The following is a 15,941-nucleotide window of genomic DNA, read 5'->3' on the forward strand; positions in this document are numbered from 1 at the left end:
GTCGCCGCTGGATGATCATCTCGGGTGCACAGTGTTTGTGGCTAGACAGTGACGTCTGTGTTGCTCCCTCGGCGGCCGCAGCGGGTGATTGGCAGCCGCGCTGACCCCCGGCGAGGAAAAGGCCGGCCGCGAGGTCAGCTGGCGGCGCCTCCCGCGGCAAGTGGGCCGCGCCGCGCAGCCGAGCGTTGCAGCGGCGCCGGCGGCCACTACGGATCGGGACTGCTCCGGAGCCACCTCGTCCGTCCGCCGGCGTCGACACGTGAGTAGCGGGTGCCGCGCGGCGAGCTGCCCCCGGGCAACGACGGGCGCCGCTCCTCGCGCGCCGCGGCTTATCGACGATTGGCCGGTGACAGACGCGGCGGAGTCTCGCGAGTCAAGATGGAGATAATTTGCGCTACGCATTGGTGCTGAGTAACAGTGAAAAGCTGCTGAGTTTTCGTCAATCTGGAGCGTTTTTTTGCTCGCTGGCTTTAAACGATGTCCCCCGTTGGATTAAGAGAAACTCTTTTTCAGCGTCCGTATATTTCGTCCACGTTTATCGTGTTCCGTCGCGGTTGGGTAGGCTCGTATTCTAGGTACGGCTGACGTCCCTTCCGACGAAGGTGGCTTGGCGCAACATATCAGAGCTCGTTCCGCGATTTTCTTGAGTATTTGCGCGAAGTTGGATTATTTAATGACATTTTATTTGATAGCGAGTAGTAGGCCTGGCATACGTTTATGAGTATACGGCGTCGGCGGCAGCACCTCTCGGAGTAACGGGAAAAGCCTGTCATCTCATTCTGCAGACTGTTCCCGAGAGACAACCGAGCTTTTCTTCCCCCCCCCCCCCCCCCCTGCCTTAGGACGAGTTTCGATACAGAGATCGACCGGCAGGTTGTGTCGAACAAATGTGTTAGCACTGAAGTAGTAGCTGTAGCTGGCCCCAGCGGATGGGCAGTCAGTGCTTCTCGTTCGCAATAGTGGACTTGCACTGCCCCGCCATTTCGGCAACCGTGACAGCTCATCCTACGATAGCCAAGTTGCTGAACGATCACATACCGCTGCGACACACGAACCCCTTTCAGAATGCAGCCCCTGATTAGCTCAAACCAGTTGTATTTTCCGGTTCAGTGCCAACATTGTGAGAACTCTAGAGTGACAACTTCGGAGGAAGCATCACGCCTGACTCTTGCACTTGGATGGCACCGCCGTTGGTCCTGGATGGCATGTAGATTTGCTCCACATGCTAATCGCCTGGGGTAGGCAGTGGTGCAAGGTTTTGTGCTTCGCTTCTGAAAATTTGCGCTAGAACATTCTGAGTGCTGAAAAAGCTCTCAGACCAGAAACGCAAGGACGAGCCTGGAAACGCAACGACAGCGCTGACTTGAACTGATTTTAATGAGTGAAAGGAAGGTGGCATGCAACCTTTGTGTTTAGTTTTTGGATCGCGACTTATAACCCGCTTGCGGTTTCTCGCCACCTAACGGTTCTTTCTTTTTTTAGGTAATCGAGTGTCATATCTCATTTTCTATTTTTTTTTTGTTAAACCTTGTTACCATTTTAGAGTTTCTAGACTGTCGCGCATATTCCCTGCCTGTTTTCAGGCTGGGTTGTTGTGACAGCTCCTACTATTTGGCGTCTGCTCGGCAAGTGTTTTCACCCGTCGCGTTACCTGTGTTTATACGCATGCCTTTTAGTCGAGCTGAAGTCGTCGATATGGTTGTATTTCTAGACACGTCCTCGCATTTATGGCTTTTCTAGTATGAGCTACTAACGAGCTTCCACTTTTGTAAACCATTCGGGCAGCGCTGAGTTAGTCACAAAACTGTTTCCGCTGTGCTCGGCGTCGTGCCCGGCGGACGGAGCAGATTTTCCCGCAAGCATGACGTCGTGACTCGAGTTTTTGTGAAACGAGCGAGAAAGAAAAGCTCCTTCCGTGTGGAGAACACTTCTCAAAGCGGCCCGTCATTTCGGAAGTGCACGGGGCCACGGAAACGCGCCACTGCTCGCGGGAGGAGGCACAACTCTTCCAATCTGCAAATCAAATTGCGGCGGCTGGCGGCCGCGAGTGTGGGCCAACTTGGGGTCGCGCTATAATGGACCGAATAAAAGGGGCTGTTCCCGCTGCACCCGCGGAGGAAACATCAGGAGCACTACGAGCTCCTTGGTTTTAGTGGGAGCCAAGTTCCTGTCAATTTTTGTATGGCCCACGTTGCAGAAGGAGGCAGCAAAAGCTTGCGGTCACCGCAGGGTCCACTGTGGCCGCCGCGACGCGACAGGGGCACGCACTGTCTACGCCTGTGCACAGCTGGGGACAGCGGGTGAGCCTCCGGTCGGGGGCCACGCATGCGGCATGGTGGCGTCGTCGTGAGGGTGTTTACGGACGTGTGTCGCACTGGGGATGATAGCCTTCACTGTTCGCCAGGCTGCTGAGCGAGCTGAGACGGGGCAGGCCGCCGACGGCTGTGTTAGCAGTCGTTCGGATAACCAGTTGCTTGTGCTCCCCTGCTCTGGTGTGCTATTTTTCCGCGGTCGCAAGCTTTCAGGTTAGTGGAAGTGTATTACGTGTGTGTGCCAAAAGCAAGGATCCACGATTTCTCCCACCAGAAAACGAATAGTGCCACGCTGGACAGTTGTACAAGTGGACGGCATTTTTTGCCTATTTGTGGTAGCCGGGTCATCCACTCATTGAGGACTCGTGAAGTGTTGCTCTAGAGCTGAAAATGACGGACTTTCTTCTTTAATGTCCATGCGGAAGCGTCCAACAACATTCTCCAGCTTTTCGAAGCTCTCGCTCGTTGTGGCTTGGCTCTCGTTGACGCAGAGGTATTGGCGTTGGTGTTCCGACGCACGACGGATCGAGATTAAAAGTCATTTTGCAGTCATGTGCAAAAAGATGGGAGAGAAAAAAAGGCAAGATAGCAGCAGCACTTGCGCAAAGAGGCGAGAATCTGTCACTTTATTCATTATAATTTATTTATTTATCTAGTATACTCTCAGGGCCATTAAGACATTCCGAGTGGAGTGGTTAAAAAACATGCAAACAAATCAAATTAACAAGCTGAGCCCAATGGGGCAGGACAATATATAAAAAGTGGCTCCTAGATATGCATTGCTCGCTGCGGTCTTCGTAAAAAAGAGGTAGAAAAACGTGAAAAAATTGGCTCTAGTTACACAGCATTAGCTGTGGCGTTCCTGGATCAGTGACAGTGGCCGTCGAGGCAAGAGCGTGTTTGTCCAGCTAAGGTTCGAAGTTATGGTCTCGCCGAGGTACTTACATTCAGTTACATGAGAAAGCGGGCTGCCTTGCTAAGTATGTAAGTTCAGCGGCTCACGCTTTTCAGTAACTGTGATGCGAACTGTCTTGTGCAGGTTCTAGAAAATCTGCCACCGAGCGCACTAATTTTCTCTTTGGAATAATAATTTAGCGGAACTTCAGAATTAGCGGACCTGATTTATTATAAGTTTCATTATGGTTGTCTGCGAATAGCGTTACTTTTACTGGTGAACTCTGACATACATAAGAAATAGTACGCGGCCAAGAATAGGCAGCCCTCTTTCCCTTCCCTTGTCTGTTCGGTTCTAGCACGGACTCGGCTCTGGCAGTCTTGATGCCATGGGTAGCATAAGAGGGTTCTCGAATAGCTTCCGCCCTCACCGTTCGACCACGTTTCACGTGGCACTCGCGGCAATACAGGACGTACTACGTCCGCCGATATGGACAAGGGTGGCGCTGGTGAACACTCTCAAGGTTAGGTTACACGCAAAACATAAAACACCCCCGAAAGTTGAACACTGGACAGCCGTCGCCGTAGCTCCTTTGGTAGAGCACCGGGCGCGAAATTCGGAGGTCGTTGGTTGTGATCCCACCGACGGCATGTGGTTGTTTTTTCTTCTGCTTTCTAATCAATTATCTTTAAGCGATTAAATATGTACACTATTAATCTGCCATTGATAACCACCCATCAAATTAAAAAGAAAAAAAAAGAAGAAACATCCCTTACGCTCCTTGGTTTCGGTGACTGTTGGCATCTTTCACGTACGTCATAACGAGCCCCTCTTTTCCCTTTCCTTGTCTGCTCAAAAGGTGCATATCATAGGTCTCCTCGATTTGGCTTCACTTTCTGCACCAGTTCAGGAGGGGCAGCACACTCGCATTCGATTTGACAGTGCAGCTAGCGCCACATGCACGCAGGGACTCCGGAACTTTTTTGTGTGTGTGTGTGTGTGTGTGCGGGGACTCTACTGCGAGTTTGTTTATACATTTGTTCATTTATTCGATGCTTTATTTATATATATTACTTTTTATTTACTTTTTGTTGATGTTTCTTATATTTCACAATTCAAAAGTGTATTCTTTAATGCATATCAAACTTAAATTGAAATGTACAGCTTTATAAAGCTGTCTATACAAACGAAAGTGATCGACTCTTTCATTTCTACTAATTATGCTCATGACCAGGAGCCAGTCAGTCAACGACTTCTGTTTTGACATGATTGGTTTAGGTTACTCAAATCAAATGGTTATGACTGGCTATGAAGCCAACTAGCTCAGCCTAACTGTGCTTTACATTAACAACGTCCTGAATTGAAGTGTTCAGAAATCTGAACTGAGTGCAAGAAGCTGGAGAAGGTGGGGGGGGGGCACTGCCTCCTTTGGAGAAATCTTGGGGGCGACGGCTTTCCTTCATTCCTAAGGCATTCCCAAGCATGTAGCCAGGCAGGTATATTTCAGAGGCACGTAGATCATCGTGCAACCAATTCTCGGTCATGACAGCAACATGAGGGTCTGCTCAATCAAACATGTTCAAAATCAACAGCCTTGTTTGCAAGGCTACGAGCATTAGGATTCAGCAGCGGAAACCCTTCGTCAATCCTGTCGGATCTTGCACGCGACAGCGCAGCTTTCTCGCGTCGTCCCACGCATACGCGTCGTATCATTTACCTTAATATCTTGTCGAAGACAAGTGCAACTTTTTTCCATTCTTTTCTATCGTCTGCGACGCTGCTCAAAAGACAGTGTCGTTTTCGACTTGCACGCATTGTACGAAAAGTCTTCATCAGTGAAGATCTTTGTTCCTTCCAGTTTCGTCGGATAACGCAATATTCTTTTCCCTATGATTTCCAAGACGCACAGGGACTGGTCGAGGCTTGCCTATAGAAGGCTTTCAAATTCGATGGTATGCACCCGTTCTTCACTCGTCACAGCTGCATTCATTTCCTACGCGAAGACACCCGCCAACACCTTCTGCTTCAGTTGTTCCTCAGTTTCATTTGATATTCAGGAATACCTCGGATTACCAAGCTTATTCCGGTTAACATTTTTGATGCCATCAAGCTTCTTTAATATGTCCCCTGACACTGGAACTCAAGTTTGCTATTTCGTATTCAGCCTCCTGAAGTCTTTTACCGTGTTTTTTTTAAATCTTGGATGCAACCATTTCTAGGTCGCCGAGCTTCTTGAATTCAACTACAAATCCGTTTAATTTTATTGTGCCCATCGAAAAGCGCTTGCATCATAGCCACCATGTCACTGTTATGACGAAGATTCGTTTCAGTGTCCCCGCTACACATCAACAAAAGTTCCATTGTTCTCCAACAATCAGCTGTAAGAACACAGTGTCTGTGGACTCGAGCACTAGTAGACCATGGCAGTCATCTCAATATAAATGTTACAAAATGTTTTTCGCCAACCTAAGCGAACAACAGAAGAGGGTCGGTCGTCGTCCTCGAACTAGTGCTACCCACTAACGGTGCGACTAAAATGCTCGCTCCGTTGATGTCCGTGTTTCACGCGCTGTCCGCCGACCGCTGGCAACTACGCGGGAAAATGCGTAGGTAGGTAAAACTCGGGTTGGTGTAGCGCAGAAGTGCTTTAAAAAGGGCTAGTTGGTCTTTCATTATTATAGCGGAGCGCTTAACCTCAGAACGGACAAAACAGACGAAACTACTGATAGTCTGCGCTCGGTGTCTCGTGTTGTTTCGTCTGTTTTGTCCGTTCTTAGGTTAAGCGCTCCCCTATAATAATGTAGCGCAGCAGGTGAGTGTGCTGGTAGTGTCGCGTTTGTATAGTGATTAGTTACCGCTGACCTCAATTAACAGAAAGCAGGAGGTTTTTTCATGGAAAGGGTGCTTACATCGGATTTCTTTCCAGTTGCGGCGATAAGAGAAAAGGCATTTTTTTTCTTCACCACTGTCGATCGTGCAAAGCTATGCCTGCTGCGGGGAAGCGCCCTCGTCGTTGGATCTCAGCACGTGGCTGGACTCTTGACAATGACTTGCCCCGGAGGCGTGGTCGGCGCTTTATGAGGAACACGGGTCGACGGTGGGATCTCCTTTTTGTGACAAACGCGGTGACTCGTGGGCCGCCAGATGTGTCATGCGTGGATGCACCCGGGGCCCAGCCAATGGAGCATGGCGGCCGTCAATGAGCCGTCAAGCGCGCTCACGGGCACTCACCCCGACATGGGTAGCCTCGGTGCTGCCGGCTATTTTCCTCCAGCGGCCGGGCGCACCTTTTTCGCGGCTGCTCCGCCGCCTATCAGTGGGTCTGAGGCCACACACGGTGGGGGCTGCTCCTGTCACCCGAAGACCTCGCCCTTCACCCAATCTGGAGTGCTCGCACAGTCTCTTCACATCCGACTGGCTGCTCTGCTGGTCGTCGCTGCTGTTGAACCTATCACCCCGTGCCTCTTCCTGTGGGCGGTTGTACCTCCTTCTTCGGTGTGCTCCCCCCCCCCCCCCCCCCCCCCTTCCAGTCGCGAGGTTTGTGATTTTTCCCAGTCACTTTGGCCAAGGAGGCTGCGAACTGAGCTCAACATCTGCGCTTCGTAATGCATGGGCACCTCACGTGCGGCCAGAGAACTTTGTGCGGTGTCGCCCCATCGATTCGCTAATGGGGACAAGTGAGACATTACCTCAAAGTTTTTACGCAGCACGTGCTCCAGTGTAGGTGTTCGAAACTGTCTGTCTGAATCCCGAGACCAGTGGCCCCAAACCGTTTCCGCAGCTGCAAGAGACCGTCGTGCCACCAGCGCCGCTCCCTCCACCCGCTCCGCATTTGATGAAGGCTCTCACGGAGGGAGAGAGATCAGGAAGAGCGGAAATGCAGGGAGGTTAACTAGGCGACGTCCAACATGCTACCCCACCTTACACGTCGGAAGAGGAACGGAGGCTCTCACTGTGTGTGCGTGTGTGAAGAATGCATTATTTGACACGTGACCAGCTGGAGCCGGGCAGAAGAAGCTGCTAGAGTACACAGTGCATCGCTGAAAGAGGCCTGTCGTTTTCACTCACCTGAAGTTGAAAACAGACACAGTGTACAAACCACAGTTTACCGGATTTTGCGCACATGTAAAGGTGAAGGTTGATGCGCGGGTTTGGCATACCAGATAGTCTCAAAAAAAAGAGCCGGTTCTCATGTGTTCCAAGTTGTGAAAAGTCAGAAACGCCGAGCCTGGGTTTTGTGGCCGCTAACAGATTCATTTTAATGCGTACACGTGCTGGCGAATAATAAAATAGAGGAGTGCAATACCGACTTACCACCACTTACAGAAGATATGTATGGCCCTGCAAAGCCTTAGTTAACGAAAGCGCAGGGAAATCATTCAGCAGGCAGAAGAACGGTTAGTTCTAACGACAAACCGAAGGCGTACGACTGATTCCTCTTCGATGTCATGCCTGAAAGGGGGGGCACCTCCCACGAATGGCAGGCATTGACGACTACTCCGACAACCTAGTTTATGTGGCCCAGGACCTTAAGTACGTAAGTACGATCTACCTCTCGATGGGCCTACCGCCGCAGAATCTCATTCAGCGGTGCCTGGGGCATCCTATTCCCTCGTATTCGCGCAGTGTGCGGTGTCATTGCTTTTACTTAAAAACTTCTTTCCGTTCTACTAAACGTCTAGATTCTCTGCGCACTACGCAGCTACCCGCAGCCGCTGCTGCAGAAGTACTAGCCTAGTCCCTCTTAAATAGACGCTCACACTGCTGTTTGAGATAACGCGGTGATACCCCGTTAAGGAAGCGAATAAAAGAAAAAAAAAGGGGGTGTAGATGAGCAAAGTGCTCAAGGGCTGCATACGATGCCCTTGCTACGATGAATGACTCACTTTGTACGAACGAGGTATTGTACTCGCGATCGCTTTCGTCTGACAGTGCACTTAAAGGCACACCAAAGAGCATCTCTGCGACAATAAATACCGGCTAACACATTTGGCCCACGTTTTTGTACACTAACGATGAAAAAGAAAGCTAATGGCAGCTAATGAGAAGGCTAGGAGTATGTTTTTAACTCAGTGGTGCAGGCAGCTTTCTCTTAACCTGTGTTGCCGTCACCATCTTTTGAGGTTTCCAAATTCCTGCTTAGTAACCATTTTGCTGCGTTACCTGCTCGATACTGATGCCCCTCATCAAGTCATGCCGAGGACCTGTCTCGGCTATCACAAGGTGAAAAAGGCCTCTTTCTTTTGGCGCTTTTCAGCCCTGTTACCACCAGCGTCCATGCGAAGATGCACTGGCGAACGTGCTCTTTTATCGCAAAAGTCAACAGGGCACTCAAGAACGCAGCGGCACATGCTCCTCAAAGGAGGCCCTCCGGCCAGTGGCGTCGACCGATTCCCATGACGCCGGGGCTATTCCGGTTAAGCCGTGGTTATTCCCCATTCATCTGCCATCCCCTGCAGTTTCGCTCTATCAGGTCCAAAGGAATCGGTCAAGGAAGAGGGGAAAATCGGTAAATGCCCCTGGCTGGAGGGGCTCCATTGAGGGACATTTGCCGCTTTGTTCTTCCTCTGTACCCGACTATGGTGGCACTTCACTTTGAGAAGGCCCTCTGGCAAGCCTACTGAGAGCGGAATTCAGATTCGCGGCCACGTGATTCAGAGCTTTCAAAAGGCAACTAGTGGCCGGAAATTAGCAGGATTAAAAGAAAGCATGGAAATGAGGCGTCGGATGTCCGCGGGCTCCATCAGAAAGTGATTTCGCGGCAGTCCGTCCTCAGGTTTGACCCCGTTGTCCTCTATCGTCATCTTCATAGCTGCTTGCCATCCGCAAACTTTGGTCACAGCGCCGCTGAATGGTGCCAGAATTAGCCGTGGTCCGATGCGCATTTTGAGCCGTCTTTCGTTTAACTGCGTTCACAGGAATATTCACTGGTACGAAACCAATTCACAAGAACACCGATGAAGGCGGTTGTTGCGCCAGTTAGGGACTTCTGTTCGGCCATTGTTGAAATTTTCCTGTGCTGCTTGGAACCTGTTGAAGTGATGCGGTGTAAGCAGAACGTGTAAACAAAATTATAGATGCGTCAGAGCCTCTGTAAGTGGCACCAAAGCTAACTTCCCCGGTTCTTTCGGCAAACCAGTGTTCAGCGGCCATGTACGAGTTTCATACGAAGAATCACGCTACCACAACAGAGTGCACAAGCGCGAATTCGACGGCGAGAGATATCTGACATGAAACTGTCATGGCATGGTCTTTTTCGCATTCACTGCAGCCTTGAGATAAACTGGAAAGGACATGCAGGCTCTGGGGTACAACGCTATAGCGGTAATGCCCGTATATGCGGAATTCTCTACTTTACATTCATCGTTTCCCTTCACTCCTGGCGCTGCGGTTAAGCAATGCCCTGCATGAGACCCAGCCTGCTGTCACTAACTGCTACGGTGGCCAGTTTGCTCGCAATCCGGTCGGGAGGACGTCGCCAGATCACGTGACCTAGGTGGCAGGTTGCTTATGCGGGGATTTTTCGTGGATTTTTCGCTCATGCTCCACGACGCCGACGCGGGGCCCTTAAAGAGATACTGAGGCGGTTTTCGAATCAGCTAATTTTTTAGGGTTCTGAAGTAGTGTCATTGCTGATAATGTCTGCGAAATTATTTTTTCGATTTTTGCTGAAACAGTGGCGCAATCACCAATTAAAAACGCGATGTTCAAATCTCCCGCGCCCCGCGCGAGCGTAGGAGAGGAGGACAGCGGAGAGGGAAACCTCGTCCATGTCGGCCACCGTGACGTCACGTTGAGGAGCCGGGGATACTTCGGCGCGCCCGAGCGAGCTTTCAGCGCGCGTTGTTTCTCGTGCTGCGTGCGTTGTGACGTACAAAGTGTGTCAGCCGACCTTGAGAATAAGATTCAACACGAGGTACTACTCTGCGTTAGTGTCCATGAACAAATACGGCCGAGACTGTGTCGTCTTCCACTGTTTTTCGCAAGATCATAAAGCTCGCAGCGCAAGCGCTCGCTGCTGTGACGAAGAATTCAAGCTGACCAAAGCAAGCCTACTCTGCTCGAAGCACTTTCGTAAGAGCGGCTACATGCAGAGCTTGTCCCTAATGTGACCTCTGGAGATTTCTGTCGAAAAGGCGCGGCTGAACCATGACACAGTTCCTTCGATTTTATCGCGCATGAGAGGCTTGTCACCATTCCGAAGAAGCGCCTCTTTTAAAAGTAGAAACATGCTCACTTAGCCCCTGAAGAAACCTTGTAGAGGCTTAAGCATATGTCGCCCTCCTCAGCTTAGGTGCGGCCAGACCACCTGAGACATGCTCAGCAAGGCTCGGTTAGTGATTTTATACTCGGTTCGACGTGTCCAAGCAAGCAAGCAAGCAGAGCAAAGCACAATAAAGCAAAGCAAGCAAGCATCAAAGCTCTTCATATTCGGCATCTCGTTTAATCGCAGCTAAGCGATTAAAATGAAAGCGTTCGACGTTGATTTCAGATGCAAATTTATGCGAGAAATGAATGCCAACCGAGTTTTTGCAACAAAACACCGCAACCTTACTCGGTTTCTTCATCAGGTTGTGGCAGCGGGCGAGTTGAAGCTAGCTTGGCTTTTAAACACACATATAGTTGGCAACTGCCGCCGCGGTGGCTCAGTGGCTATGGTGCTCGGCTGCTGACCCGAAAGACGCGGGTTCGATCCCGGTCGCGGCGGCTAGAGTTTCTTTGGAGGAGAAATTCTAGAGGCCCGTGTACTGTGCGATGTCAGTGCACGTTAAAGAACCCCAGGTGGTCGAAATTTCCGGAGCCCTCCACTACGGCGTCTCTCATAGCCTTAGTCGCTTTGGGACGTTAAACCCCACAAAACCAAACTAGTTGGCAACTACTTCACTGAACCTAAACTGCAAATCTAGGAAAGGCGAACGTTTCCGAGGCAGCGATCAATATTTTCTGGCATCTGCTGAACGCGACACGAGTGAATCAGCAGCCTTGTGCGCGTATTTGGCTTGGTTTCCAGCGCACTATGATTGCGTCACTATCCTGTGGTCACATGCCTCGCAGTGCTTGGCCACTGCGCTTCGCTAATTTCGACATCAACTTCGTGCTCCTTCATCGTTTCCTTGAAATACTTTCTTGCCCCAACCTGTAACGCCGGGTACTGAAAACAGGATTTTTTGTACACAGTGCTTTGGGCCTTTTCTTTAGGATGACGCTCTTCCGGGCGAGCCAGGAGGCGTCCGGTGGTGGCAATTGACTTTAGTATTGTTCGCACCCCTTCCTTTCCGAGAACACGAGCCGAGGTTGTGCTGGCACCTTTCACGCATGGTCTGCATCGCGCCTTTGACGCTGGCGTATGCTTGTGCTAGGCATAGAATTTTTTGCTTGTGTCTTTTTTGGTTTCAGGCGATACGTGGAATGAGCAAACTGTAGTATCCTTTTCTTCGGAGGTCAGTAAAAAAAAAATAGTCGCCGTATTCGCTTTTACAACGACACGGAAAGCTGCGATCTGCACTCAACGCAGCGCCGGTTTCGCATCGGCAGCTTCTCCAGTCCTCAAAGTGACGTCACGCCTCTCTTGACCAATCACGGGCGGCGGCGCGCCGCGCGGCGTGCCCCGCGGCACAGGCCGCATATTTCGGCTAAAAAAAGGCAATTCGCGCTTGTTTTTGCCTTATTTGGATGCGATATTCCAGTATACAGCATGAAAAACTATAGGACGCCGCTGCCAGCCTGATTTTCAAAAAAAGTGCTTCAGTCTCCCTTTAACGATGTCGCGTTAAAATGTAGCGTCTCCGTTGCGTAGGGCAACGTAACTTATCCCTCGCTAAACGATACCTTTACTTGACATAATTTCTTAGAGGCCAGACCATTTCCACTGCCCTTCAGCAATATCCAAGAATGACAGTAGCTCTGCAGGGAAAACCACCTGCAAAAGAGAGCGCATCACTTGGTGGAACATATACTAAGACGAGAAGCAATGGCTGCATACTTCGCGGTTGCTGTAGCAAATGCCTCTCGAACAACTTTGGCGACTAGGCAAGAGCTCTCCGAGTGTGAAAAATGCACATTGCACCAGCTTTCTAGGACGCTGTTGTCGAGGTGGCTCCATCGACTCGCGCAAAATTGCTTCTCGCACATATGGAGGCGATTGATTTCCTCTTTGGTTATATTTGCACTGCTAAACTCAACGTCCTTAAAGCACTGCTCGTTAGTTACTCGGAGGACGGAACAGTTTTAAGGAGTGCGCCTTCCGTGTAGGGAAGCTTTCTGATGGATGGAAGTCGCCGCCCTTCGCGAGAGCTTCGTTTTGCACTCTGCCATTAAAAAGCTTGACTCCACGGGGCTTTCATGAGTGACGGATTATTAGACGTACCGGCTTGAGGAGGGTGCTTTATGAATGCACTATCGAGGTATCGCGCAAGCATAACTTGTGCTTTGAGCTGTCGTTTCAATACGTTTTACTGCGCTTTCGATAATCCTTGAAATAGCTCTATCGGAGAATTCGAGGGACGCCGCTGCGTTGATCGCCGCTTTTCCGAGAATTTTTCGTTTCCTGGAGCTAATCGAACGAGAAGACTGCGCTTGTTCTGCGGGGTTTCCTGAAACCCCCGGTATTCAATTGACAGTCTCGTGAATGGTCTTCAGACTCCCAGAGTGTTTGACTCCACGCAGTGCTGCACCGCAGAGGATTGACCGCATCAGGTGGTGACGCCGTCAAGCGGGCCGCGTGCGCGTCTTCGCGGCCTCCAAAGTCGGTTCCACGAGTGGCCACAATGTGTAAAAATATAGCCACTCCTTATCGACTTCCTGCTCGCGTCCCGAACGGCTGTTTCGCGCTTGGCGAGTGTCCCCTGACGAAAGGCTTCGCTGCTGTCGGCCCTGCTTGGGGATTCCGCGCGCGTGTGGCGGCGACAAGGTGATCCGCATGCCGCCGCTGGCTCTCATAGATGTCCAGCTTTCCCCGGCGGGAGCGCAGGAAAGCGTGATCGGAGCCCCGATAAGGGGTCTGGCATGCGATGCAACGGGAATGGCATAAGCGATGGTCATCTTGGCATGGTGCGAAATACGGCGAAGTATAAAACAAGAAACAGAAAGGAAAGAAGCGCCGACTGGTGTTGGTGCAGCGTCTCTCCGAAGTAAAACTTGACACTGTGGACCGAACAGAGGCATCAACTCTAGGCTGTTTTGCCTTCATTCAACTGAAGGCATGAGTGCATACTATACACCAAAAAACCCAGGACAGCATACCACAAACGACGGCATGATAAAAGATCGCGCAGTTTGGTGAAGCAGGGCCAGACAAATAATTTGTTATCGTTTAGTCGCATCAAGAAAACGCCTTAGCAATGACGCCGCAGTTTCTTCTTGCAGAGGCTGAGCCATGGGTTGAGCAAACAGAGGTAAATGCTGAAACGCCAGAACCACGTGACAACGACTGCAGGCACCGAAATCACTCCTAGACGCGCAAGGAAGGAGGGGTGGACACATGGAATCAATGCCTCTATCGTGTGACAGAATACATGCAGACCGCATGTGCAATCCCCACGACGCAATTCTTTTGTGCGCCGAATAACTCAAAAGTGTAGACATTTTTACAATAATGTGTGCACCCTTACGTACGGTAAACGCAAGCATTTTGTGGGACGTTACGTTGTTTGTAATACCAGCACTTTTAGTTCAGCGTATGCAGGGCTTAAAGCCAGGGGGTTCCCGGGTGGTCTCAAACCCCCCCCCCCCCCCCGCCAGTATTGACGAGGGATTTGAGGACCCCTGGGCTAGAATGTAGGAACTGTATGAATCCGAAGCAGGCAAAACTGTTTTTTATTCTTCTTGCCAGTGATGATCGGAACATTTCTTCTCTATCGTTTCGGAAATTTCGCTCTGATTTTTAGTACGCATCATTAACACGTTTTCCAAAACCCGAAACGGAGCAAAAAAAGACTGGAAGAAAAAGGAAAACCCCTGCCCTCACAGCACGATTCCGTCCGGAGCTGGCCGCTCAGCTCCAAGGCTACACAGCAACAACATACAATAACAATGGGCACTGTGGCAGAGCGTTGGGATCGCTTGTTTCAGGTCTGTGTCAGAAATTTAGCAAACAGCGGCCTTTAAAATCATTTCTCCCCTTTGCATAAAACGATACGTAACAGAGGCCGCCGACCGCTTTCTCGCCCTCCCTTTTTATTTCCCGCTCCACCTGTGCCCGAAGACGACCGTTCGATGGAGCCAGCACTGACGCATGCAGATGGAGACGTAACGGTAACTTTAGCCTAGTGCCGCTATCTAGTTTTTAGAACAGAAATCATTTTTGTCAACAAACCGAAGCTCCTTTTTACGCGGTAGGAGTGGCCGAATTGTCAATCTAAATAAAAATAAAGCAGATTTATCTCTCATTAGTGTCGTTATTGGCGAGATGAGAAGAAGCGAAAGTCGATGCCCCATTTATGCCCCGTGAACGTAGTGAAAAAGGCAGCAACAACGGCGAATTTACTCTCAAGTGAGTGGCCGTGCTTCCAACCGCGCCACCTTATTGGAAACGATATTTCAGCGTACGAAAGAGCCACGCACGGTCAACTCGAGAAATCGCGTATGTAACGCGAGCGTACGTTAAGGCTTGATTTGAATAGCGCTTAGCGCAGGCGCACTACGAAGCACGGTATTTTTTAGTGTGCTATCCGTTTGCGTGTGCGTACGTATACTAAAATTGCCTAATGCATGAGGCGCCCTTCTTTCGTCAAAGGTACAGGTCTGAACTCAAATTCTTTGGCGTGCTGCAAGAGGGCTTCACCAGTGCCAGCGTCCATAGGAAATACATGGAAACTTTCAGAACCTATAACGCGCCTAAATATTTTTATTTATCACGGGGTTTGTCGCAGAATTTTCTTCTTCAGTCAATAGAGAATATGTTGCGGGAAGATTTTATTTTATTAGCTTCATTTCTTTTACAAATTAGAGGTAAATATGCAGAAAAAATTGTGATTTTAGATGTGTCGCTCTCTCATGTCATTTCGTGAAAAAACTGAACTAAATATCAAAATTTTGCCCGCAACATTTCCCCCCTTGTTCTTTCTTTACTGTTAAGCCACAATTTTCATCCATGTCGAACCTACTGTTTGCGTTTTACAGGTTCTGAAAGGTGTGTATGCATTTTCTGCTGGGATTTGAAATATTCGCGCCAAATTTAATTAGTGCGAAGTGGCTCCATCTGGCGTCCGACTATTTTGTCGCTTCTAAACTCTACCACCAACCCCGCTCCAGCCCCACGGTAATGCATTGTTCGCACCAAAACACAGATGACACAGGGCAATGGCCCCACTGATGTCGTAGAAAAGCATTGTTCCACCGCAACGCAAGCGTGCAATGACTCAGGCGACGATACAAGTCAGAAGACAGCTGCACCCCCAAAAACGCCTTCCAGCCAATGGCGTAGACCGACTGTAATGACGTCGCGGTTAACCCTATCTCACAGAGGCACTTGCCCTGCAATTGCAGGCTATACTCCATGGCAGCGCCACTCCCCATCTGAAGGGGATAAAGGACCGCCTCATTCTTCTTCCTGCTTAGCCTCTGCTGCACTGAAACTGCGACATCATGAGAACCGGTCGAAGCCAATTGGGCCATTCGCCACTGCTCTCTTTACTTGTATCCGTCTATGGATGATGCGGAACCCCAAACAATGGTTCGCAAGGGAGTTCAAAAGCGCGCCTCTGGCTCCAAACTAGTCAACCCTGAAGGAGGCG

General features: G+C 50.1%; 1 protein-coding gene across 1 annotated transcript in view; it reads left to right on the forward strand.

The window, feature by feature from the left end:
* The first annotated feature begins 201 nt into the window (after positions 1 to 201).
* The window catches only part of LOC149349435 (uncharacterized), a 127,075-nt gene continuing 111,335 nt past the window's right edge, over positions 202 to 15,941 (forward strand). Inside the window, exon 1 of the mRNA XM_089576777.1 lies at positions 202 to 259. The gene's annotated coding sequence lies outside the window, so the exon portion shown is untranslated. The remainder of the gene's footprint in view (positions 260 to 15,941) is intronic.

Source organism: Amblyomma mixtum, chromosome 3, assembly GCF_055824585.1.
Source record: "Amblyomma mixtum isolate Tamu chromosome 3, ASM5582458v1, whole genome shotgun sequence".
NCBI lineage: Eukaryota > Metazoa > Arthropoda > Arachnida > Ixodida > Ixodidae > Amblyomma > Amblyomma mixtum.